A 24,913-nucleotide genomic window follows, 5' to 3' on the forward strand; every position below is an offset into this window, starting at 1 on the left:
AAAAAATATAAATACAAAATAAAGAGAAGAAATAACCATGGAATGATCAGTTATCTTTGATCTTAGAACTGCAGTTTTATTTGAGAAGTTAACTTATCTGCTATAGTGCAGCTAAATATATTTTATAACTTCCTTAAAATTAACACTTAATGTTGTTCCTGCTAGATGTATCCTTGTATGTAATGACACTGAAAAGGATCTTGAGGTCAGCCTTGAAAATTAGTTACCAGTGTAGGACTACAGAAGGAGTATTACTTAGCATTCACCATCAGTGACATTGTTGGTACATTCAGTTATGATGATGATGCTGTAAAAGCTGTTGATGGAGATGAATTATGAGAGGATTAAAAGAATGGTTAAATTCAGATTTATCTCTCATATTATGAATTTATAATAGCTCTCTAGTTTAACAAATAGAAAGTGAATAGTGTCTCATTCTAAGTTGCCAAAAGAATTTGATCCAAATTTTTTGGGGCAATAAACAGCTCTGTAATATAGCAGAAGTAAAAATAGCAAGTACATGGAAAGTGAAACTTCGCTAAAAAAAAAATCAGTCTAGATAAAGGTAATATACTTTCACATGAAGGCTCTGGGAAAAATGTGTTCAGTGATATGGTAGTTACACCATGACTTCAAATTCAAGCCATGACATTTTTCTCAGACACATACAATAACCCTAAGGAATGAAGCCCTTAATTCCTGAATTACTGTATGACTTTTTTATAGCCTGTGTTATGAAAAGACCAGATGACTATAGAAGTTTTTTCTGGCCTCTAAGTCTTAAACCTCTGTGAAGAGGACACTGAAAGGAGAGTTCACAGATTTTGGAACTGACACGGGAATCTAAACCCAGTGAAAGAAAAGTGAATGAAATACTGGTCTGCTGAAGAAGACAGAAATTCCCTTGTACTTGCTAATTTCATCCCACATGCCTTTTTAATTATAGCCCAAATACATAGAAAAAAATGACTGCTTTTTGCTGATCAGCAGAGCTCAGCAGTATGTAATGTTGTCATCTAATTACATGTGCTTCTAGATCTGCCTTTATTACTTGTGTTAGTTTAAAACACAATTGAATTCATATTTGTAAGAAAATATCACAATTATCAAATGTCAGATGGGGTTTTTTTTAGCTGAATTAAATAATTTCATGTTGAAAGTTTCCTAGGAGGATGAGCCAAGACATTTGAAGGTTTTGTCAGGAAGCTGAAGCTGTCTGGTCAAACTTGAACTTTTCAGATGGTGATGCTGCTGTGTCTAGGCACTGTTTATACAGGAACAATAACTAAAATTTTATTGTGTTGCTCATGATCCATCCAACATGGATTTAGATGCTATGAATTCATATTTCATACATAAAACTAGACAAGTTCAGTAGTATTTATTTTCATAATTTCTATATTTGAATAAACTACATAAATACTTAAAGCATTAAGTGAGCCTTGTGAAGATGAGCCGTAGTTTCTCCAGTAGCATCATAAGTGCTGATGCAAACCAAGAAAGAGATTCCCATTTTATGCTAATTAAAAATCACCTTGACAACTGAAGAAATCTCTTTATAAACATAGAATTCATTTACATGTAATTAATCAAAATGTTATTTGAGAAGACTTAAATTGATTTCAAGGAAACATACAAGTGTTATTTCCTCTTTTAAAAGTATGTTTGAAGCATTGTATGAAATGCAAAATTTTTGCTAGCAACGCAGGCTTCCAAGACTTCTTTTCTGTAAGCAAATGAAAAGGCAGCAAGATGTTTCTGCCAATGATATTTTAAAAATCTTGTTAATAATAGCTATTTTCTCTCTTACGGAATACTTCTGGCGTATTCAATGACAGAATACACAGAATCATTCTAAATATTGTGCTATTCAGATAAGCATATTTAAAAAAAATAAAATTTCTATTTATTTCCTGCAACAGGAATTGTATTTTCTGTGCAACTTGTTCACTTTCCACAAGGCCACAGTCCACAAAATTGAAAAATCTATTGAAAGTCACGTGTAAATGAACCCACTAGCTTTTAATGTGCAAGAATATTCATCAATCGTTTCTTTATCCCTTCTTTGTTCTAGTTCTACCAGCTAGGAGTGAGTGCTGGGTGAGTATTGTTATACACAGGATTACGTGTTTCAGTGGCTGAGCCCCTCACAGTTAGTAGTGCTGTATGAGCCATGCAATGCACACCTTCTGCAGTTTTGCAGCTTTGCATGTTCAGAGTAATGCCTGCCAATCCCAGCTTAATTATTTGTGTGATAATCCAAGAATTTTTCATAAAGCCTAATTAATTTTATGGTTGGATATAGAATTAGTCTTTTGTTGTTCTGTAGAAGCAAGGCAGGCTTCACGGTGTCAGGAACAGTTTGAAAGTCTAAATCAGGTGTAATGTAAACAAACAAGATGAGTCAAGAAAATGGGACTAAAGCTTCTTGGAGAGAATATCATTTCACACTCTCTTCAATGTGTCAAAAGCTTTATTGTGTCAAAAAAAAGAACTACATAGCCATCACGGATTGAGCATTTATGGAAGAACATAAGTTGTTTTATATTCTTTTAGATCAAGGTTTTGCAATACTTCACATTGTTTCCCAACAACCTTCTGATCTGTTATCAGGTACATAAGAGGATGGAGCCGTCTTTGCATTAAATCACTTAGTAGGTTTTTATTTGCACTCATAGGGTTCTTTCTGATGATAGAGAGGTAAAATTGGATCAACAGGTTCTAAAGAAGTGCAAATGAAGGAGAGGGACCTCCCAAGTAAAGGAAGAAGAATATAAGGAAACTGTTTTAAAAGTTTTCCTTTCTGTTACTACACAACACCACTGAGTTTTCAAAATAAACTAAATACGTAAATATAAAAGCTAAATATATTCATCTATTGTACCTTCACTGACATGTGGCTACTCCAGCAGCTCATGTCATCGGTACAAAAAAATTGGCAGGAGCTTAGCTGGATGCCCACTGAGCTGCAACCAAGTATATCTGCAGTTACCAAAGGCTAAATTCCTGTATTTGTCTATGATACAAGAGCTGATGCCTTTGAATGAAAACATGTAGTGTCGTTTTACTTAAGCAAGCTTGGCCAGGTCTGGGATTGTATTTCACATCTGAAATAAGATGTCCCCCCCATCCCCATCCTGATGCTGCTTCCTGCATCTGACAGGTGTTTTATCACAACAGAGGGGAAGCCATACGGCTGAGCACAGAGGTCTGTCTAGCCCTGAATTCGTCTTGACAGTTGCCAGTAATGGATGATTACAAGTATGGGACAAACAGTGATCACTCACTGCCTTGTTTAGGTTTTAGCCCACCACAGAAAATAGCTGTACTGCAGACTAACATGCTGCATTTTGACATATTTTAAAGGTAGCACTGTAGAAACCACAGGTACCACTTCAGCTGTTTTCTTGAGCAGTAGGAATGCTGACAGCAGCTGTACAATGCAACCTGATCTAACCGCTGTACATTCCCCCATTTGGCAAAGTGTTAGCTGCTGGTATTTAGGGACTCCTCATTTCTATTTATTTTTTATTTGACCTGCCTTTGTAAGTGGGCTAGGCTGTACACTGAGTAATTTTCCCCCTACAGCTTCTAGTGATAAACACCAGCTGTCAACAGTGAATGCAGTGACATGAGAAGCATACAATGATTTTCAAGACAAGGTCAAATGACAGGTAGTTAAATAATGTAGAAAGGATAATCTTCTGAACAAGCAAAAATCTGAGGCTGGCGCAGTGTTTTTTGCAAAATTTGCAATCAGCAGATGGCAATGCAGAGGTCAAACTCCCAGACACAATATATCATGTAGCTGAGTAAATAATTTGTGTATTAATGATACTCTATGAAAACTAATTTCTGCTATTGAGATACCTTCCTGACCTTGTAATGTTACTGTTAACACTCTTTAAATTGTTTTCTGAGTTGCTTTATAAGATACTACTGGAAATCATATGTTGTCGCCAAAGTCAAAAATTATATTCTTATAACGTATAAAGGTCTCATGATTTTGAAACCTAAGACTTTTTTTTCTGTGCTGGTGTATGTGCTTAAAAGTGTCTTATGATGGGAACATGACAGAAATCATATTCTTGAGAATTTAAGCAAAACTCAGCTGCTTCTGGGATTTTATCTGGCCAGTCTAGTGCCTTTCCTTGCAGATTCCTTTTTCACTTATGCCTGGCTTCCTGTGTTTCATAGTGTCTCTTGAGAGGTATTCCTTTACATTGTCCAAAAGCCTACATTTAACTGGCTAATAAAATTAGCAAAATGTTTTATACCACTTTAGAGCTTGATTTCAATTTTCCCTTAAGCATGAGACTCTTTAAATTTCTTTAAATTAAAAGCATCACACTTATTATGCAAAAGTTTAATTGAATTCAGTAAATATCTTTTCATTACCCCTTTAGAGCAAAAACAAATTAATGTTTTTCTAAAGAGAACCTCTAATGTATGTTAAAATACATGCAGTAAAGTGATAATCTAAAATCAGTATGTAACCATAGAACCCACAGTGAGCTGTCACAGACATAATAATATAACACTAGAAGATTTTTTAATGGAAATGTCAAATACAATTGTATTAATAGGAAGTTAGCTCCCTATGATGATGGAGATATAATTTCATTTTTGGTCGGAATGTTGAAAGATTCCTTTCCCTTTATATATTATATTTTAATAAAGGAAATTAAAATATCAATCAAAATCTATGCTGAAATCATGTTGAAGGTTTTGAGGACCTAGACAATGTAGGAAAATTCACAGATAAGGCTGCCACAATATCCAGAGATTAAAAGCAGTGAAACAACCCCCAGGAATTGCTTGCGTTCCATGAATTGTCAGTTGATGATGAGAGATGAGGTGATAGTAAAGGGAAATGTTTCTTCCCAGAGAGCTGAAGGTGTGATATTGACTTTTGAAGGTGCAAAGATAACTTGATTAGACTGAGTTTATTCCAAATTTGCTTTCTGGTTTTAAAGAGAAAATCTCCCTTTGAGTTAATGGCATACTAGTAAGCAGAATCTCATACATTACATTGTTTTCTACACCCAGAACATTCTCCCAACAGTAAGGAAGGATTTACAAATTAGTACCACTCTGGTGATTTCAAAAATTACAAAAACGTCTTTGACCACCCTGAAAGAGAAGACAGTTTTGAAGATGGACTTCATAGCTATCTTACTGTTGTGATTATAGTGTTATGACCTTGCTTTTGAAAAGGAAATATGAAGAAGTGGTAGAATTTTTCTCAGTAGCCAAAAAGTAAATGATACTGCATTCTTTCTCTGCAGTTTCTTTGTACTAGCCATATTCCTTCTTTTAGTCAGAAAGTATAAATAAACTGTAGGATTTGCATCCAGAAAAACAAGCAAAAATGAAATTATTGAAATAACTGAAATTATTGAATTATTGAAAGCTTGGAAACTTTAAAAATAACTGGCTATGAAAGTCAAGTATTTAGGTAATTTAGAGGAAACTTGTTGTAAAAATTTTACTCCAGTTCTAAAACAATACCAATGTTAGTAGCTACAACTTGTTCAAATGCAATTCATTCATATTTTCTGTATTGTAACATTCAAATAGGAAGAGTAAGATCCATCTCACTAAAATAACAAGTATGAATTATATTGTAATGTTTTATACACCAAGAGAAGCATAGAAGCTGTCATCAGGGTCTAATATTACTATTTCTGGCATTTGAAGATGACCTCTAGTAGTTTAGCATATGATATTTTTATGGGCATTGCTCGCTGGAAGCAAAGAAAATTTTTAATATATGTCTCTCTCTGCTGAAAAGGTTGGAGACTTTGAATTGGTTTGTACTTTATAATACTTTTTTGTCATTGAACTTGTTGCACAATTCAACCTAGCACTATAATAATAATTTGGTACTGGACAAATTATTGTTTGTTTCCATTGCTACCATCAACACTTTTAAAGGATCTACTTATTAGCATGGATTGGAAATTGTTGAAAATCACAGCTGTTGTAGGGAGAAGGGAATTCTTGTAAGCAGTACTTCTCTTTACATATTTTCCCTTTTATGAGCTTAGCTGCTGGCTGACACAACTTGTGTGTTGCTGATAGTCTTGAGCTGGTAAAAAGCACCTGGGAACAAAGGAGTTCAACTTATTAATTCTGTATCTTGATTTTCTGATTACAAGACAGTTTTAAACAATTGTATTACCTTCACTTATACATAAAATAAATGCAGATCACATTTTAAGCTCTAGTACAGATAAGGAATCATTATCTTGTTATTTACTTTTTTAATTCTATGTCTTTGTATTTATTTTCCACTTGAAATTGGCAATGATTATTCAAAAAAGATGAGCAGGATACAATTATAGCCTCATTAGAAGTAAAATTCATAGTTAATTTAATTGCTCTGTATTTTTCCCCATTTACGCATTTCGAAGAACCTTACGCTCCTGAGACCTCAAATGCTAGTCCTAAAGAATGAAATCTTCTATGTAACTACAAAATATTTCCAGTACAGAAGCAAAAACCATGTATAACACAATGATTGAAATTACTTTTTCTCCTTTGTAGCCCCTGCTAAGAGCAGTAGAAGGAAGGTTTAACCCAACAGTGCATTGTGGTTAGTGTGGCTTTGGATAGTTAAAGCCTGATGGAGTGCTTGCCTTCAGGAGCTGTTAGCTTTTGCAAACCTTCCTTGTATAGAATTGTGGTGAGGGGGATGTTTCCCTTCAATTTTAAAGATTAAGTTTTATAAGATAAACATTTTAGCATTCGGTTGCCACAGACATCTAATCAACTAAGTCCGGGGGAAACGATCAAGAAAACATTTTGATCTGAGATGTCAGGGAATTCTTTCAATCTACTGCCTTAAAATTAAACACTAAATGTTGTTAAAGCCTTTCTGCTCCTCCAAAGGAGGTTCTCAAATACTGCCAATAGTATAAAATTGCTCTGGAGGTGTCAGTCTTTCTCTCTTGACTCAATATCGAGCCTACATGATCAGTTTTGGGTGACTACCATCAGTCAGAGAAAAAGTATAATTAGCAAAGATTAATCCAAATCTGTGTTGTTAATCAACGTGCACCAATGCATTCTTTTGAAACTTGAATCTCACATAGGAATGACATTATCAAAAGAATGATTTGTATCCATATACGACATCTTTGCCTAAAATACTATTAAAATATTTATTGCTCTGTTTTTATTATAGAGATTTATCTCCCAAACTTTAACTTTCACTAAAATTCTTTTCTGATATATTTTTCTCAAGATTTGTTTTTCCTTTCACGGAGCCACACATTAACTTTAGATGTAATAGTTCATTATCAGCTGAAAATAAAAGAAGCAGCCTTCCAATATTGTAGAAGAGGTTTTACATCTTGTAAAAGAAAAACATGAGAGCAAGAAAAAGTCTTTACTGTCACATGATGAGTTTAATTGTTATATGAATTTCTGAATGTTTAAAGAATACAGAAATTTAAGGTCCAACCTGCAATACAAAAGATGAGTATACAAAAAGATAATTATCAGGTCACAAATACAAAATGACAAACAATTGTGAAATCAGGCTGATTAAAAAGGCTAAGAATAATCAAAATAAAAATAGCAGTTTCATATAAACACTGCCACATAAATAGTGAGTAAGTAGGCAAAAGTGTTGCATTTTTGGATGTGCTTATTAAAAAAATACTTTGCAAAGTGAGATCTAAGAAGAAAATATTTTTATGGCTTTTGCTTCTTTCAATTACCACTTATTCAAATGAAACTGAATAAAAATTAACGTGAAAGAAACTGAAAACCAACAACAAACAAAGCCAAAACCAAAACCAAACAAACAACAAAAACAAACCAGAACCGAGCAGTTTGTAAAGAAAATCACAACACCATTTTTTAATCCTGTAATGAGGCAGAGATTAACAAGCCTAGTGGCATCATACTGAAGTTTCTGAGGGATGCTTAGTTCAGATTAGAATACAGTTAATTATATGCTGAGAATTTTCAGGAAAAGCTATTCTTTTACCATTTTCATAATCTGGCTCATATATGCTCCATTTATGCTGATGTACAGGGTAGGATGTTCCAGGAGCAGCAGTCCTGTCCCTCTGACATTTCATGTGTCAGAAATGTTTGCTCTGTGTGGTGGAAGGGATGTGGTTTGTGCTGCATAAAAGTCACACTTTTCCCTATTTCCCACAGAGGAAGCTGTACAATCAAAGTACAGTTTCCATCTTCATTTTCTGTGGCGGTGCATTATTTTAGGTTTATTATGATTTTATATTTTTTGTAATAACTCAGTTTTGTGTACCCCATTTCCCAGTTTTATGTGCCCTAAACCCAGTTCTATGTACCCCTACCCCCTTCATTAATATTCCTTTGTCTCCCTCAGCTTATGTTAATTTATGCAGGCACCTGTTCTGTTATGAAACTTTCAGTTATCTGTCTATCACCTTTCCCGCCTTGTGTAAACCCATCCCACATATTCTGGATTGGTCTCTGCTATCTTTACCCGCTAATGTATAGACCCTAATTGGTTGCTGTAGCTTTACCTCTCCCTTTATCCCTCCCCTAAGCTTGCTGTATAAAACCCACTCCCCGAGCCCTCCTCAGGGTCTTGGGGTCTTGCTTTTCAGTTGCCAACATCCTTAAGAAACCTCCTTGGTTTCACCCCAAGACCCGTCTCGTCTCCACTCCGTCCCTGCGCCCGAGGCAGACGCTGCCGAGAACCTCGGAGTCCCTGGGTGGGGAGGTGAGAGCTCCCAGGGGAAGGTGTCGTGCCCCTATCCCGCTGTGTGCCCTGGGACAGAGAAAAAGCACACACCGCGACAATTTTCTTCTGTGGTGAGATCCTGAGTAAAACGTGGCTAGTATTTTACTTTATCTGTCCCTCTGGGACCACAATCTGGAGCGTAGGAGATAGCAAGGGAGGAGCAGTATGTAATTTGTGGTGGTTATGATTCTGTATTTCAAGGTAGTCTATAAGGAGACATGAAAGGATGCAAGGAGGAAGTCTGAACTCATTTCATACACTAAACCTTGTATTCACAATTCTTCAGAAGCAAAAAGTTTCTATCTGCTTATATACCTTTAGCACCAAGTGGCTAAACAAGCTAAAATTTTAACACATGCGGGGTCTCACCTCTAACTGAATACATTCTGTTTGGCAAGCTGCCTTCACATCCTGTGCAGTCATATTTTTTCTATAGCTTAAGTGTTTTTAGTTGTGCATGGAGAACATCTATGTACAAAAATATCCTTGAAAAACGGGTAGTGTTCTCTTCTATTTTTATTCCTTTAAGACTTGCTAAATATAAATGCACAAAAAATAGAAGTAAAAAGGCACAAGGAAATAGAAAGCAAGTTAAAAATACTTTATCAGCAAAGAAGACACTGAGTCAGAAAACTGGAAATTATACTTCTTGTCATATGTCACTTTGAATCTTTGGAGAATACTTAGATAACATTGTGATGGGCATTAGCCTAAGAATATAAATATAATTGCTATTAATTTCCTTTAGTGTGGGAAGGACTCCACTTCCTTTATATAAGAAACTGGATTAACAGTTTCTGGGTTATTAAGGAGGTAAGAGAAAAGAGAAAATTCTTTTTTTTCAGTCAGCATTGTAGTTGGGGAACTGAGCAAAGACACATTTTGTTCCTATTGTCATTTGTAAATATGTCATTACTAAATCTTTGTATTGTAGTTATTGGTATATCTATATAGTTAAATAGTGTTAGTATCTCAGGAAATCAGAACATCCAAGGATGTCCTAATTGAGCAGTTCAAAGATTTGAGGGCACAGATCCAGGACATAATGCAGGTGAAATTTATAATGAAAGCATATAACCACATGCTTGGGATCAAAACAAAGTAATCATCATCACTTATGTAGATTTCTTTTTCTGATTTTTTGTATGTTCATATGTACTGCGTGCAACTGGTGAAAGCTATATACCTTATTTGTTGGTTTGAAACAATAGGTTAGTCTGAAACTGATCACCACACCTGGTGTATTTATACTTCCCAAAGCAGCATTTACAGGAAAAACTGCAAACTTTATCTAGGCCACTGTCAGTAAGTGATGAATGAGGTCAGGTGTGGAGTAACCCCAGTTCTTTTCCCATGGGTGCAATTGGCTCCCTTGGAAACATTTGCTAGCTGGATTCAGAATATGCAAGGGTTCCTACCAAATATCTGTAGACTAATAGCTTTTGCAGGGCTTCTGTAATGTTGTCTTGTCAACACTGAATTGGGAATATTTGGAACATTGAAGGCAGCAGTGTCCTGTTTTCAAGGTGCTATATAGTGCTATCTCTTGTTAATACAAGTAGAAAGTATTGCTTGTTAATGTATGAATGTGTAAAAATTCTCTTCTACCAACTTTTAAAACTAGCATCTGCATTACAGTAAATCAGAAATTTGACATTTGAATAATTTTAAAGCAGTCTGCTAGCTGCCTCTCATGACTTTTTGAAATACCAACTTTATGCTATAATCAACGGAGGTGTGATAAAAATTGCAGAGAGTAACTGATATAGCAAATTTCCCATAAAATTAACTAATGTACATTTTTCTCAGCTGTGAAAAGTAGCAATTAACTATACAATTTTATATATGATTTGTGAGTTCCCTTTTGGTAGCAAGAGGCTGTATTGGTGCGTAGCATAAATGAAGTACAGACTAATACAAAATGAAGCTTTAGTTTGCATTTTGCCTGTAGTCAGATCAGAGTTTAAAAGAGCTTAAGAGTTCAAAAGATTTTAGCACCTTAGGACCTTAATATAATGCTCCTTTGTTGTGTTGATTTCAGATCAGTGTCATTCTCTCAGTGAAACAGGTGTTTATCATCAGGACAAAAAAAAATAAGATACTGTGTCCTCTGAGAAGTTCTATGCTGTAATAATGTATTTCATGTTCATACAATTTAGTTCCACATAAAGTGTGTAAAAAGCATCAGTAGAATAAATAAATATATGTAAAATAGGTGATGTAGAGCTATGTTTATGTGTAGCAAACACATCTAAATTCTTGTGATAATCAACTTAGTATTTACCAAGGAATAGCAATGCTCCCTAACAGTGCTCTTCTGCTAGGAATGTTTTTATCATTGCGAAAACCATAGCTTTACAAGAAGAAAACAAATCAGATGATAAAAAATTAATGCATTCATATAGTGGCCCTTTTTCTCCCTACTGAAGAAATCAAGCACCTGTTAATAGTACTTAGACAAAGAGGAAGAGGGAGAGAAAATGTAATTTCACTGCACTATCCATTAGCAGGAGTTTCTAAATCATCATCACAAAGATGACAGTATCCTTTGATTTCTTCCATGCCTGTGGAGGAAACAAGATATTTACAGTGAAATCAATACCTCTGTTTATATGGTGATAATATAGTTTTTTAAAAGGATATACCCTTATCTTCATTCCAAATAAGAAAAAAAATCAATGTGAACAAAACTCAATCAAACAAAATAGATAAATCAAAATAAAAACACAGGTAATGATTTTTAACGGGCTGATGAGGGCAAGAGTTGCTCTGAAGTTTCCTCAAAAAGCATGCAACATTTTAGCTTCCACCCTCTGTTTTGTAAAATTTTTGACGTTTAGAAAAGAATGAAAAAATAAGAAAGAGAAGAAAGAAAGCAGGCATGACTGAACGGAGTTCTGGGCTATGGACTGCGTTTCCAAAGCCCTTCTGACTGATTCTGCAATCATTAGTCATCAATTAGTGATGTGCACTCTCTCTCCAGGTGACAGCTGATCTGCAGCAGTCACCAAAATCACTTACTCTTGTAGCTGTGCTCTGTAGTGCATAAGGGCAAGTATGATTATGTTGTTAGCAGTATCAGCAGATTTAGATGTTAACTGACAGAAATACAGTGAAATACTACTTTCCATGGCAAAATAACAGCATGTAGAAGCATCATTTAGTGATGCTGAAAACTGTACCTTTCCATTAACTTTTAATAAATTCAGAATCATTGACACCTTTTTGTTGTTGAACTTGCCTTTTGCTGGTCTTATTTTCTTCTGTGGAAATGGTATAACACCCTACACACTCTTTACAGGAAGTTGTATGTTTTGGCAATGTAAAAACCCTTCCTTCCCCCCCACCAGAGTCATAGGGCTTTGATTCATCATCCCAGCTCTTCAAAATACGGTCACTGGGAAATGTTTGGCTTAGTTTTCAGCCTCCTCATTTTTCTCTCAGTGCTGAGTAGTAGTAAATATTGATGGCAAATAGATTTGCTGTTTACTCTGTACAAAAATAAAGTTCATATTCTCAGTTTATGTGCTGCTTCACCTAAGAGAATGCTCACACTTTTGTGCTGTTTGTATAGGCTTTATATATATGCAATGTACAGTCAGAAGGAAAGTACAGAACTGAAAGTCCTTGTTCAATCAAATGATGCTGAAGATTAATGAAGAATCCACTGTTTGTGATCATTTGTCGTATAAAAAAATCCTAAAATTACATATTCAAACATCTAGAAAGATTTTTAGTTCTATCTTTTATGGAAGATGAGACCTCTTAACTTTAAAATCATTCTTAGCATTTATTCTTCTATTTTAACTTGCCCTTTTGAATGCATCTTTCTTCCTGTACTCAGCCCTTTTGTAGCACTAGTCCCTTAAGTCAAAAAGAACCAACATGACCTTGAGCACACATCAAACCAGATGTAGTAAATTTACATAGTATCATGCAGTTTTCCTTGAAAATATATCACCTAGTGGGAAATGGGGACATACTTATGTCCAGACAACATGAAATGAAGGATAGCTTTGGCCAGAGGTCTTTGACATATTAAACTGTTCTTCATGAGAAATTACAACTTTTTGTGCAACTTTTTTTCCCTCAGAAACTAAAGTCAGCAGGTTGGTGTACTGAAAATGTGATGCTTATTGTTTGTAAGACTTATTCACACAAGGAGGAACCACACAGTTTTTGCAAATCTGCTTGCTATCTGACCTCAGATTTAAAAATCATGACTTAAAGCAGTCTCTTTTTCCAATTCCTTCTTATTTGCCCTTAGTGCAACATGCACACACCAGTATCCAGAATTGGTTTTTACGTTTATTTTCATGTTCTCTTTAACTAATGCAACTGTGAGCTTACATTTTTTTCCTGCTGACCAAGGACAGCAGCAGCAGATTGACATCATGATGTGTGCTGGTGCATACCAGCTGGGTGATAACATGTCTTGTGAATAAGTTAGCAAAAACCCTACATATTTTCTGTGTTAACCCCACTACACCACATGCCCCATATACATCTATATATATATATATAGTCATCAGTAGCTGGAATATTTCTGGTATCAGAAAAACAGGAATGAAACACATCTCGCGTGGCAACGCACGGTATACCAGAAGTACCTCTGAAATCCACTTGTGTTTCGAAGGTTCAGATAGCTTCAGCTGGCTCAAGTCTGTCTGTAATTAATACTAATAGTAGAAATGATCTCCCACTTGGTCTGATCCCCATAGTTCATCAGATGTCTGGAGAGAAGAAGAAAATCTGAAGATCTCACAGGTGGGTGAAGAGGATTAGATGCAGTTGAATCAGCTCAATGAAGAATGCTGGCTTTGACACAGTGCAGTTGTGTGTTTCATCAACACAGTGCCTCTGTCAGTCAAAAGGATAGTTGACAGAAGATAACAGAATCAAATATCTGCACCAGGTTTTTTATTTATGTGCTTTGGCTTTAGGATGAGAAAACAGGAACGGATATTCAGTAGCTGAATCGTGTTCATGCAAAGCTACAGAGTTAAGCACTGACCTTCAATTTGGGTAACTGTCATTTTTTCCCCTGTGGGCTGACTGGAACTTATCATTTGGCAAAAGGGAGTGCAGAAACTGCTCTTTACAGTTCAGGTTTTAAAAAGTGAAAAGTTGATATGTTAATGCTATAGGTCAGTGGAAGCTGTCAAGATTTCTGACAGCCAGTACCATTTACAGATGTCTTGCTTCTGTCTTTGCTGTTGTTTTATACTATATTCCTGAAATAGTAGGCAAACAAACATAGTAGAGAATTCAGACTTTTGGCCAACGCAGTTGTATTTGTCTAGCAAGTACACTGAGCTGTAGCCGTTTGTTCCTGCAGGATGTAAGGGAGATAAAATTAGTGTTCCTCTTGAAATAGATTGGTACAGATGTTTCTGTGTTACAGCTTCTTTAAAACACCAAATGCTGAACTCCTTTGAAACCAACAATGCTTGTTGTTAAAATTCTACATCAAGCAAATTGTGTACAGATAGTAGGAACATGACAAGACTCTGAGGATGATTAGCATATATGAAGAAATAATTTCTTGTTTCAGCATATTTGACTATGATATGGTGCTTTCCTGGGCAGTTTCTGAAGTAGGTTAACACAGATAGGGACTTGAAGGATACGTTTAAAATTTTATGCAGGTTTATTTTAGGCAATTGAAAACAGAGAATAAGTTGGTGCTGACTAATCAGGTATGTTTATATATCAGGCATATGTTTCTTTTAAACATGTAATCCTGCATTTTGTTTTTTTTTTAATCTGGTACTTTACAATGGTTAGTTCTGGCAACAGTATTGGATTTTCTCTATTCTTTAAGGATCTGATCCAATACCCAATAAAGGATAGGATGAGATAACAGAGAACTGTCTAGTTCCCCCAAGACCCCATTTCTGTAAGTAGCATCTGAAGAAATGAACCAGAGTTTATATTCATGGGTTTGAGGGGGAAAAAAGCACTTGGGAATTAAAAAAAAAAAAAGAAAAAAAGAGAAGAAAATTCAATTTGTGTCTTTGAATTTTCTTACAGAAAGAACTTAGAAATTCCTACCAGTTGAAAGATTTGGTAACTTCATAGAGCTATTGGAAACTACTGCTGTTTAGCAGTGTCACAAGCTTTTCATGTTAATTAGTTCCTGGGATAGATTCCTTCTCATGAATTACTCTTCACATAACTTTTTCTGGTTTATTTATCTGCCAGCTGTTATTTTTATTATGGTCACAGGCTTCCAAGGAGCTGAACTTCTACGGTAAACTAAGCTGTCACAGAGGCAATATACTTTTATATTTATCTTTTCTTTTATTATTTCATCCATGTAATGCAACTTTACTCCTCGTATAAGAGTTCTCCACTCCTAACTAGAGAAACCTTTAAGACAGATTGTGCTGGCCAGAGAGTTGTAGCTGGTTTTGACTTAAAAGAAGATTGGTCATTTAGACAAAAATCCTTAGGAGAGACATGAAGCCAGAGCTGATACTTTGCTTATTGTAGGGAATGAATGTGTTAAAAACTCTGAACTTCATTGCTGCTAGTGGGGGAGAGGAGGAGGAGGAGGAAGAGCAATTTCAGCATCTTTGTTAATTGATTTCCAGCAGTGAATCATGTGTTCACTCACAAGCTGTTTAGAAACTTAAAGAATCCTGGATTGATGTCTTCTTAAAACTGTGAAATGACAACCCCATGAGCAGTTGGTCAACTGCTTCAAAGAGAATAGAATTTAGTCAAATTCTATCAAAGTCAACTGAGGCCTTTCTTTATCAGGTTTATGGACAGAACAAGGTTGACAAGTGGTGGACTGGTGAGAAATGATGATGTGGCCCAGACTGTGCCAACCTGGCTCGGGGGAGGCAAGGTCAGGCCTTACAGAAAGACCAAGATGGCGGAATCAAAGAGAAGCACTTCTTGTCCCTGAGAACAAGTGACATGGGCTGCCTCACAGCCATACTGCCTGTGACTTCACTACCTCCCACACCACTTCTTGCAGAAAACTGTTTTGAACGGTCCAAAGTGGAATCAGAAGGTAGACTAATAGCAACAAGACAATCTGGTGTCTGTTGACATGACTTCCTTGACCTTTTACTTATGCCTTTACACCTGGCCTCAGAGGGACCCTAATGTTCATATCAGCAGTGTAGCTGGCTCATATATTCAGGCCTTCCCAGAACCTCCTCTTCTTCCCAGGTAGTCTCTTTGCCAGTCACATCACTTGACAGTGCACATCCCTACCTCAAGTACTTGGACACCTTTCAACAGAGGAAGTTTGGCTGTTGCTACCGTGACAGCTTGACTCTGTATCACCTGTGATTTCATTTTGTGAGGCTCCCTAGTATCTGGATGTATTTCACCCTCTGTGCTTCTGTGCACAGCTGTGCTGGTGTGCATTTACATCTTACATTTGCACATTTTGGGCTATGATGTCTTAAGGATGCTCTTTGTACAGTCTAGAGTACACTTCATCACGTTAGAAAACTGGCTAGATTTGGTAGCCTACTAAGCCTTTCCCATCTCTCTTAATAAAAGCAAATCACCATTTTCTGCAGGTACAATTCTGTGTTCACCTCTGTTGAGAACGGAGACCCGTATGGGCACACTTCTTTGTCTTGTTTCTCAGTCATCAATGACAAAACTATTGTAATAAAAGGTCAGGGCAGAGCCAGGTGTTTCCATTTGGAAGAAATCTTGTTATGTAGCTCTGCCTGCAAAAGGACCTTCTACTTCTTCAATAGCAGCACTAGCCTCATAACCTGCAGCTACACTAATGTAAAGAAAAATTCCTTCCTCTACTACATCCCTTCCTTTGCTACAGGAAATTAACTTTTAAGCTTTAAACACTGACATTGCCTTTTGTGTTGCTAACGTACTCATCATAGCAAGTGCCATGTACTGTGCTTGGAACAGCACATACTCTCAGAAATTTTCTTCCAGGTAGCATTTCACTGTTCCTGATCTCTCCTCTGTAGCCCAGGACAAAAATGTTTCGGTGCAGTTGATTAATCTGCAGGGTTTAGAGCATCTCTTATGCACAGCTTTGTAGCCCTGAATGACAGGAAGACCTGCTAGATGTGGCCAACATAGAGCCTCTATGGAAAAACACAGCTGTGCACTCAGAGAACTGGCCAGCACTCTTCCTGCCTGTGGGGTAGTGGTGACATGTAGAGCATTTTGTGTAACCAAAGACAGCCAAGTTTCATAATCTTCCTCCAAAGACTCATCAGTTTCATGAGGATTTCCACAACTCGAGGGTTTAAGGAACACTGCATTACTTTTATGGGTACTGTAGCCAATTTGTGCTGGCCAGTAAATCAAGAAAACCCAGCAGTTCTCTCTTACTTCCACCCATGCTATTTCCCAGCACTGAGTTCTTGTAACAGGAAAATCTATTGCCCACCAAATACGAACAACTACTGCTGTTTTCTTGCTTTCTTTTTTTCTTGAGAGAACTCAGTGAAAGCATACTGAATGTTTTCAGGCACACATAATAATGAGTATATGTAGAAATTAATTAAATTATCTTTCTGAATAGGATACTAGCAGATTAAAACATAATTATGAAGTCAAATATAATTTTCAATATATAGATCAATTTTTAATTGCTAGACTAATTACAGAAAGACAAGAGACCTTTGAAATCATTTGACTGAACAATTAATCAAATGCAGGGTTTGCATTTTTCCACTCCAGTCCCTGTTCCTTTGCAATTAATACCAGTCTTCCCATGGTCATATAATGGAAGCTTTTGATTTAGACATTTAGAAGCTTAACTTCTTGAATAAGACCAATGAACCATTGCATTAATATGCTAATTGATACTTCAAGGGGTCTGGAAATTATTAAAGTGTTAAAATATTTACTACTGTTTTGCTTTCAGCCAATGTAGGAAGTGAGCAGAGAGTATAAGTTTCAAGATTTGTTTGTGAAAAGATTTTAAAATGGGAAGGACTTTTAATAGTATTACAAAAAACATTTCTAATTTGGATATTTCAGCCACTTGAATATTTTTGACTGAAATAAGACATTCCCTGTTGCGTATAATTTCATTCCTTTGGGATGTTTTTGCTAATTAAACCAGCTGAAATGTGAGACAGTGTCATGCAGCAGCTCAGACTTTTTGTCTAACTATGAAAAATAACACAAAATGTTAAGCAATTACATTATCTATTGTAGTGACAGACTTTTCCATCAGTCCATAAATGAGAGTCTGTGGGGCTCTGCCATACCTCATGAACATCATAGAGTACCCACATTATACAGAAGGAGTTATAATTAGATCACAGAGATAAGTTTGAAGGTAAAATATTTTTACAGCTACAGGAAAAGTAACTGTCTTATGAAAATCAGGATTAGATTGAGTTTTGAATTTCTTTTAAAAAGTGAAAATTGGATTCTATTTTCTGATAATAGATTTTCAGTAATCTGTGGCTTAATAGTAAATTCTCTTAAACAGCAAATAAGTACTTAAAATAGGTACTGTAGGATTCATTTCCATTAAAAGGTACAATGTAAGGTCCCTTAATCTGGTTGCATAATACCATCCCTACAGAACTGTGTCCTCCTGAACCTGTTTGAAAATGTATGCTTAATACACAAGGAGCATGCTGCAGCTCTTGGTGGTTTGTGAGAGGTGGTGCTTTTTCTGGCAGGGAGATACAGGTGTGCTGATTTTCAGATTACCTAGGGAGAAATACAAGAGACAGCTGTTGACTGTGATAAGGAGATGATGATGTATATATGATTATTCTATCATTAAGTATATTTTGGGACAATCTGTATGACCTCTTTATTCAGATTAAAAGCATGTGCTCTAAATAACAGTAGGCTTTTAATTTAATCAGTGTTTGTCTTTATACTGCCAGGACTCAAATGAAAATGTCATGGGTATTTAGTTTGATGGGACCTTGCAGCTACTACATCATTCTTGTTATGAACAGTAAATGACTAGATATTTGACCTTTCCAGCTATATCCAGTTACACAGTAGATAGAAAAATTATAGGAGTGTAAATGTTGTCATTATATGCTTTGATAATACAAATCAAATCCTCTTTTGTGGATATCAACTTCATTTTATTCTTGAATGCTATCATTTGTTGTTCACTTGAAATCATAGTCCACCCCACTTTTCATGAGACTAAATTTAAATGTATATGAAGAATATACTGCTTAATGTAAGTGCTGCATGTCAATTATGAGTGAAGCCGGGTGTCAGAAGTTTGAAATCCAAATACCAGATTATACATAAACCCAGCAGAAATTCCATGCCTTGGAAATAAATTTCCATGTCTACAAATTAAAGTTCTGATTTTTACTGAAACCAAACATAAAAATCAATTACAAATATAAGACTTCATCTTACTTCAAAATGCATTTAAGAGCATGTTGTACATGACAAAATTTTGGGATTTGTGTTTTTTATTACAAGATCATTCAAAATCCATCTTGATAAACAGGAAAACCGCAGTCAGCTTTGTTAGACATTCTGAAAGTTATATCATGATATATACATAATGCAAGCAAATCCCCTATTTTTTAGGGGCTAAATATACTGATAGAGCTGTGATGCTCTAGTAGAAGCCATCTATGTGTGCACCTCTGTGACAATGCAGCCTGCTTCTAAAAACCTAAGTGACAGCTTCTTCAGTCTGGTAAGACATCACTACTTGGATAGATGGAGGTGTCTAATGCACACTTTTGCATTAAGTCAAATCTAATTATGTCATAGTAATTGAAAATCTGGAAACAGTTCAGTTACCTAACCACAAGATCAAATGCCCCATGATCTGTTCTTTGATACGTGCTGTCGCACCAGATATTTCTCCAGGGGTTGTTTGTAGATCTTGAACCATAGTCCCATGTGTCTATTCAGGATACTGCAGGGTGTCTCAAATGGCATTGGAAGCCTGCCTTTATAATGAAAGAGTGGCTTGACTGTGGGAGAAAGGATCCCTAGAAATGCTTCCGAAGCCAATGGCAAGAAATGGGTAACATACATGACAAAACTGCACAGGGACCTACATTCTGGACAAAGTTTCAGGAGGTATAATCCAAACCTTTTACTTTTTTTCTCTGCTTCCAAAAGAAAACAACACGCTGCTGATTTTGCCACCAAAAAATTTGTTTTCCAACCCAAATTATAGAAAACATTATGATTCTTGAAAGAATTGACTTCATACCAAGTGGGGTTTTTGCACAGTGAAATTTTTCTTCTTCACCATCAAATTTCTTAAAAAAAAAAAAAAGAAAGGCTTATGCAAATCACTTTTGTTTTATGTCTGCTTTCATCTGCATAGCTTTCATTTGAAATCCTAATGCAGATAAAGAAATCTTTCAATCATGATGCACTGTATGAAGGCTCAATAAGAAAAAGGAGTGAAGGGGAATTTAAAATTGGACTACCAATCGTGAGACATTAGCTACTGAGAATACAAACGCAGTGATCACAGAGAAAGCGAATGGGACAAATCACTTTACTGAGCTAAGAGTTTTCAGAGGTAAAAACAGAGAGGGGGTTTTCCATGGCCTTTCTGCAGATAAAGATTTTTCTTATATATGTAAAACATGCGATTTTAACACTCAATCCATTTTTCTAAAATAGGGTCTTCTGAAATACTTCTGAGTTTCCTTTTATCTTGAGATGATGTACAGAGTCACTGTAGGTAAAGGGACTGTCAAGACACTGTGTATGCCAGAAGTGTAGGAAAAGAGACTAAATCATAAAATGTCTGAATATATTTTGCAAAGTTTTCAAGAGACCAGAGAATATACTAGAAGTAATTGAAGTCTTTAAACAGTCTTATAATTAAGTTCATGCAAGCTTTAATTATACAATCTGTGAGCATTTTCAGTCTAAATACGGCAGTAGGAGGTGGATTTGGGGTTTGGGTTGGTTTTTTTTTGGTTTGTTTGGGTTTTTTTAACTGTAAAAACGTTTAAAAAATCTATTTAATAAAATATAAAAGCATGAATTTATGAACTTCAATTAATTTCTACCAGATTAAATTGTGTTTTGTTATTTATTCTGAGAAAGTTGTCTTCCTGATTGCTCAGATGTATAGACTCAATGGCAAGTTTGAAGACCACAGACCTCTCTAAATCTGCTTATATGGATTTCTCTCTTCAAATTAAATTTGGTCTTGTATAATATAGAGAAAACTTCTGAGGTCTTGTCAAAATACAATAGAACAGGTGCAAGTTATATCTACTGAAAATCATGAAAATACTCTCTAAAAAGACAAATACCATATGTCTGTATCAGCAGTTTGAACTGAAGGTATCCTTTTTAAACTACAAAGTTTAGTTTTTCATTTACTGAGGAAAAGCTCATGGTTTCTTTCCTGCCATGCTTTTAAGCTGTGATTAAAATGAATGTAAGTATGTTTCTGTGTTGGACCATTTAAAGTTGTGGGCAGTCCAAAAGGAGTTACCTCCCCTTTTCAGCCAATCCCTTTTCACCAATTTGGAATTAATACAAGTAGACATAAGTGAAAAAAATAATAGATTCCTAACATGCAAAACAACAACAGGCAAATAAATAGCAGCAAATAATTGCTAGATACAAAACTGCTAAATCCCACAAAGTCCATGGGAACAAAGAGACACACAAAATGGCAGAAATATCCTTTCCAAAAAGGCATCCCTCTCTGCTGACTGTATGTAGGGACACAAAGGGGAAATGGCATCAGAATAAGAGCTAGGTCAGACTTAGCAGCGTGATGTCTGGATTATGCATCCTGTACCCATGTAAATGCAGAGTGCATGCCTACCTTCATCATCAAGTGAAGAGCAGGTCAGAGGAGCTACTTCCTTTACTGCTACTCAAACCATTCCCCTTCCCTCATCTCTGGCATCGTCCCAGCTGACCCTGTATCCTCCATCTATCCAAAGCCAAGCTTTCTAGAGCTATGCTAAGGTTGGCTTCATAAGGTTGGCTATTGATGGCTTCATAAATTTCTCTCCCTTTTGGTTAACTTTCTTCAGACAGATCTTGACTCACAACAATATGAATTTTCCAGCTGAAGAACTTAGAGTTGAAACTGCATTCTCTGTTTTCCAAGGTGAAATAAATTTTGGAGAAGTAAAAGTAGAGGTCTCGAGTGTGCTAGTTTTTAGTTTAGGAGTGTAGAAAGATTTGATGAACACAGGCTGTATCATCTGAAGGATTTGTCTCTTGCTAGGTTTTGGTGCAGTGGGATGTTTTGCTGTGCTTGTCACTAAGCTTTCTTCTGCCATACAATTAATTATGGAGCAGGGAACTTCAATGTCGAACTGACTAAACTTGTTCCACAACTGAAAGCAATACAGTTGTGCTGGTATACAACTGAATCCAAACTCATCAAAACTCCTTCTAGACAGCAAAGTTAACTAGGACCATGCTAATGAATTTAGAGTCCTTTTGGGACTTTAGGTGTTCAGATATTTATTCTTTTTTTGAGCTGGTGCTGCAGCAGCTTCATTTAATCAGTCTCCTTTAAGGAGGTTTTGTATGTTTCTGTACCATGCTCCGTTCAAAAATACAGATATGCTAAAGGAAATGGGATGAGTTGAGTGCTCACAAATATGTTTGTCATAGATTAGAATATCAATGCATGATGAAATACTGCTTTAAGAAAAATAAATAGGGTTTCTCTGTTCATTAATTAAGAGACTAAATGTTTTGGGTTGATTTATGCAGCTCTGGAATAACACTCAGATATGTAAATGTGTATGTGCAGCACTTGTGGGTGAATTCATGTAAGGGAACAGAGATATCTAAAGTATAGATGTCTGCATCTGAGTTAGTCATGCTTACTTCCTCTTATAATCTGTGGACAACAACAGAACTTCTCAAGTGTGATTCATTGCATCCTAAAATATTCTTCTAAATCTGACTATAGGATTACACTGCCTGTTTCTCCCCATAAACCATACAAGAATCCTACAGTGACTAGCACAGATATAAATTACATTGCACATATCTTAGGTCAGAAATCCCATCTTAAATCACCAAAATAGATTCTCTCTTAGCACATATTGTAAGGATCTGAGCTTTCCTGGAAATAACGTGATAATGAATAATCAGTGTAGGCATCAAAATAGCTAATTAACTGTATAACGATAACGTGCCTGCTGTGTGTTTGCCAAAGTGCTTATAAAAATGATAAATACTTTAACATTTTCTTAAAATGTATGTTAGGTTTTCTTCAAATTAAGAAGAATATATAAAGAAATTTTCAAAGCAAAATATCTGTACCACATTGTGTCAATGTGATACTGCTTTCAAACAATTCAGATGGGTCAACTTGAGTGAATCTGAGTGCCTGCAATCATAATAATATTAATAATATTAAAAAGCAATAAAAGGTAGGAAAAATAGAGGAATTGTTATAAAAATGTGGTAAAGGACTATTCACCTGCTATTTGGACTAAAGGATGATTTCTCTGTTTACAAAGATTTCTGGCTATGCTAAAGTAACCTAGGACTAGGCTATTTTCCATATTCTCACACGTATCTTCCCAGGGTTGAAGTACTTGATTCAGGGGTGGTATCATCTTTATGAAGAGTAGCATGCTTTTATCAGAAGAGACTGAGGAAGACTCTTTCCAGATCACCTAATAGTGTTTATGAGTGTATTGATAATTTATTTCCAGTATTATCTGATCTAGAGGTGTTATTCTTCAAATTTATTTGAGCTATTCAGGTAAAGAATTTAAGTTTAAGGCTGGTATGTCTAAAAGCCTTTCCCAATTTGAACTCTTATTTTAGAAGAAATTAATTTCCTTTTAGATCAATCTATTTGTCTGCAGAGAGTATGAGGAGAGTTTAGGTTACTAGTTTTAAGTGGGTAGCATACATGTCCTTATTCACTGGAAATTGCATGCCCAAGGCATAATTTAGGTGCCCTAAGGCCATTCAAATGAGTAGGAGCCATGTCCATACTAATTTTCATATGTATTATCACTTTCATCTCCAAACTTGAGTTAGGCAGCCTTGAAAATTATGCCACGAGCAAAGTGATCAGACTTACAGAATTTAGGGTTATAAATTATCCCAAATGGGGCATGCGCTACCCCTTAAGGCAATTGTTTATATTAGAGAGTTTCTTTTTCTCCATCACAGGATGGAGGCTTTCCTCTTTCTTTTTCCTTTACTGTGCTCTTTCCAAGTTTATCTACCTGCGTCTCACTGTAAGCTGATTTGCTTTTCTTTTGCTGAGTGTAGTTAACATAATTTCCTGGGATCCTTTTCTGTAAAGGAAAACATTGCTGTTCTGTATACAGTCCAGCAGAGATTTTGTGCACTTGAATTCAAATATCTCAACCTCTTACATCAGTGTCTGTCATGAAGTTTAGGGGGATTTTTTTTGTTGGTGTTTTTTGTTGTTGCTGTTGTTTTTTCCCAAAAGCATAAACGGCCATTTTAGACATTGCTTGTCATACTGAAGAAATTACCACTGATAAGACAAACAAGCTGTCTTTCTGGTGAGTGTAAACCTCAGGGGGTTGAACTAAAACTATGATGTGTTATCATAATCATTGCATAAAAGAGAACTATGATAATGATGATAAAAGAAGCCTTGGAAATAAATGATAGCTAAAATGATTTTAATCTCTGATGCTAAGTATTCTCTCAACACCTCCTTTTAACTTTCTTTCTCATAAATCCTATACACCAGTTTGGTCCAATGAGGTAAGAGCATTTTTTAAAGGAAAAAAGTCTTTGGCTGTAACTGTTAATGTCATAAACAATGACAGAGATTGTGTCTTGTCCAGTCCTAAGATCTAATATTTATATTGCATAGTGCCCAAGCAGGGAGCATGTCAGCTGAGTGAATCTTCAGCAGAAATCAATAGATGCTTTGTATACAGAGGTAAATATAAAAAGGGTTACAAATAAATAAAGTGAATATGAGAATCTATATAGTTTCTGGCTGAATTTGTTGTAGTCAGAGCCGACAGTGATGCTAAAGTTTCCTATCACAATCAGTCTTTTCAGTAAGTTAAGAAGTTATGAGACAGATATAGCAGATATTAGCCTTTAAAAAGTTTTATCAAGCTTTGTTTATAGCCCTTTCCATGCCTTACATTTTTGCTTTTGAAGTATTACTCTCCTTATGAGAAGGATGAAGGTTTTCTTATTTTCTTGTTTTAATAGCAGCAAAATTCAATAAGTGAGAAAATACCTTATTAT

At 35.7% G+C, this 24,913-nt stretch overlaps 1 protein-coding gene across 1 annotated transcript in view; it reads left to right on the forward strand.

Moving 5' to 3' along the window:
- Window positions 1-24,913, forward strand: part of GPC6 (glypican 6) — a 727,192-nt gene that overhangs the window by 284,001 nt on the left and 418,278 nt on the right. The window lies entirely within an intron of this gene.

Source organism: Prinia subflava, chromosome 3 (genome assembly GCF_021018805.1).
Source record: "Prinia subflava isolate CZ2003 ecotype Zambia chromosome 3, Cam_Psub_1.2, whole genome shotgun sequence".
NCBI classification, from domain to species: Eukaryota; Metazoa; Chordata; class Aves; order Passeriformes; family Cisticolidae; genus Prinia; species Prinia subflava.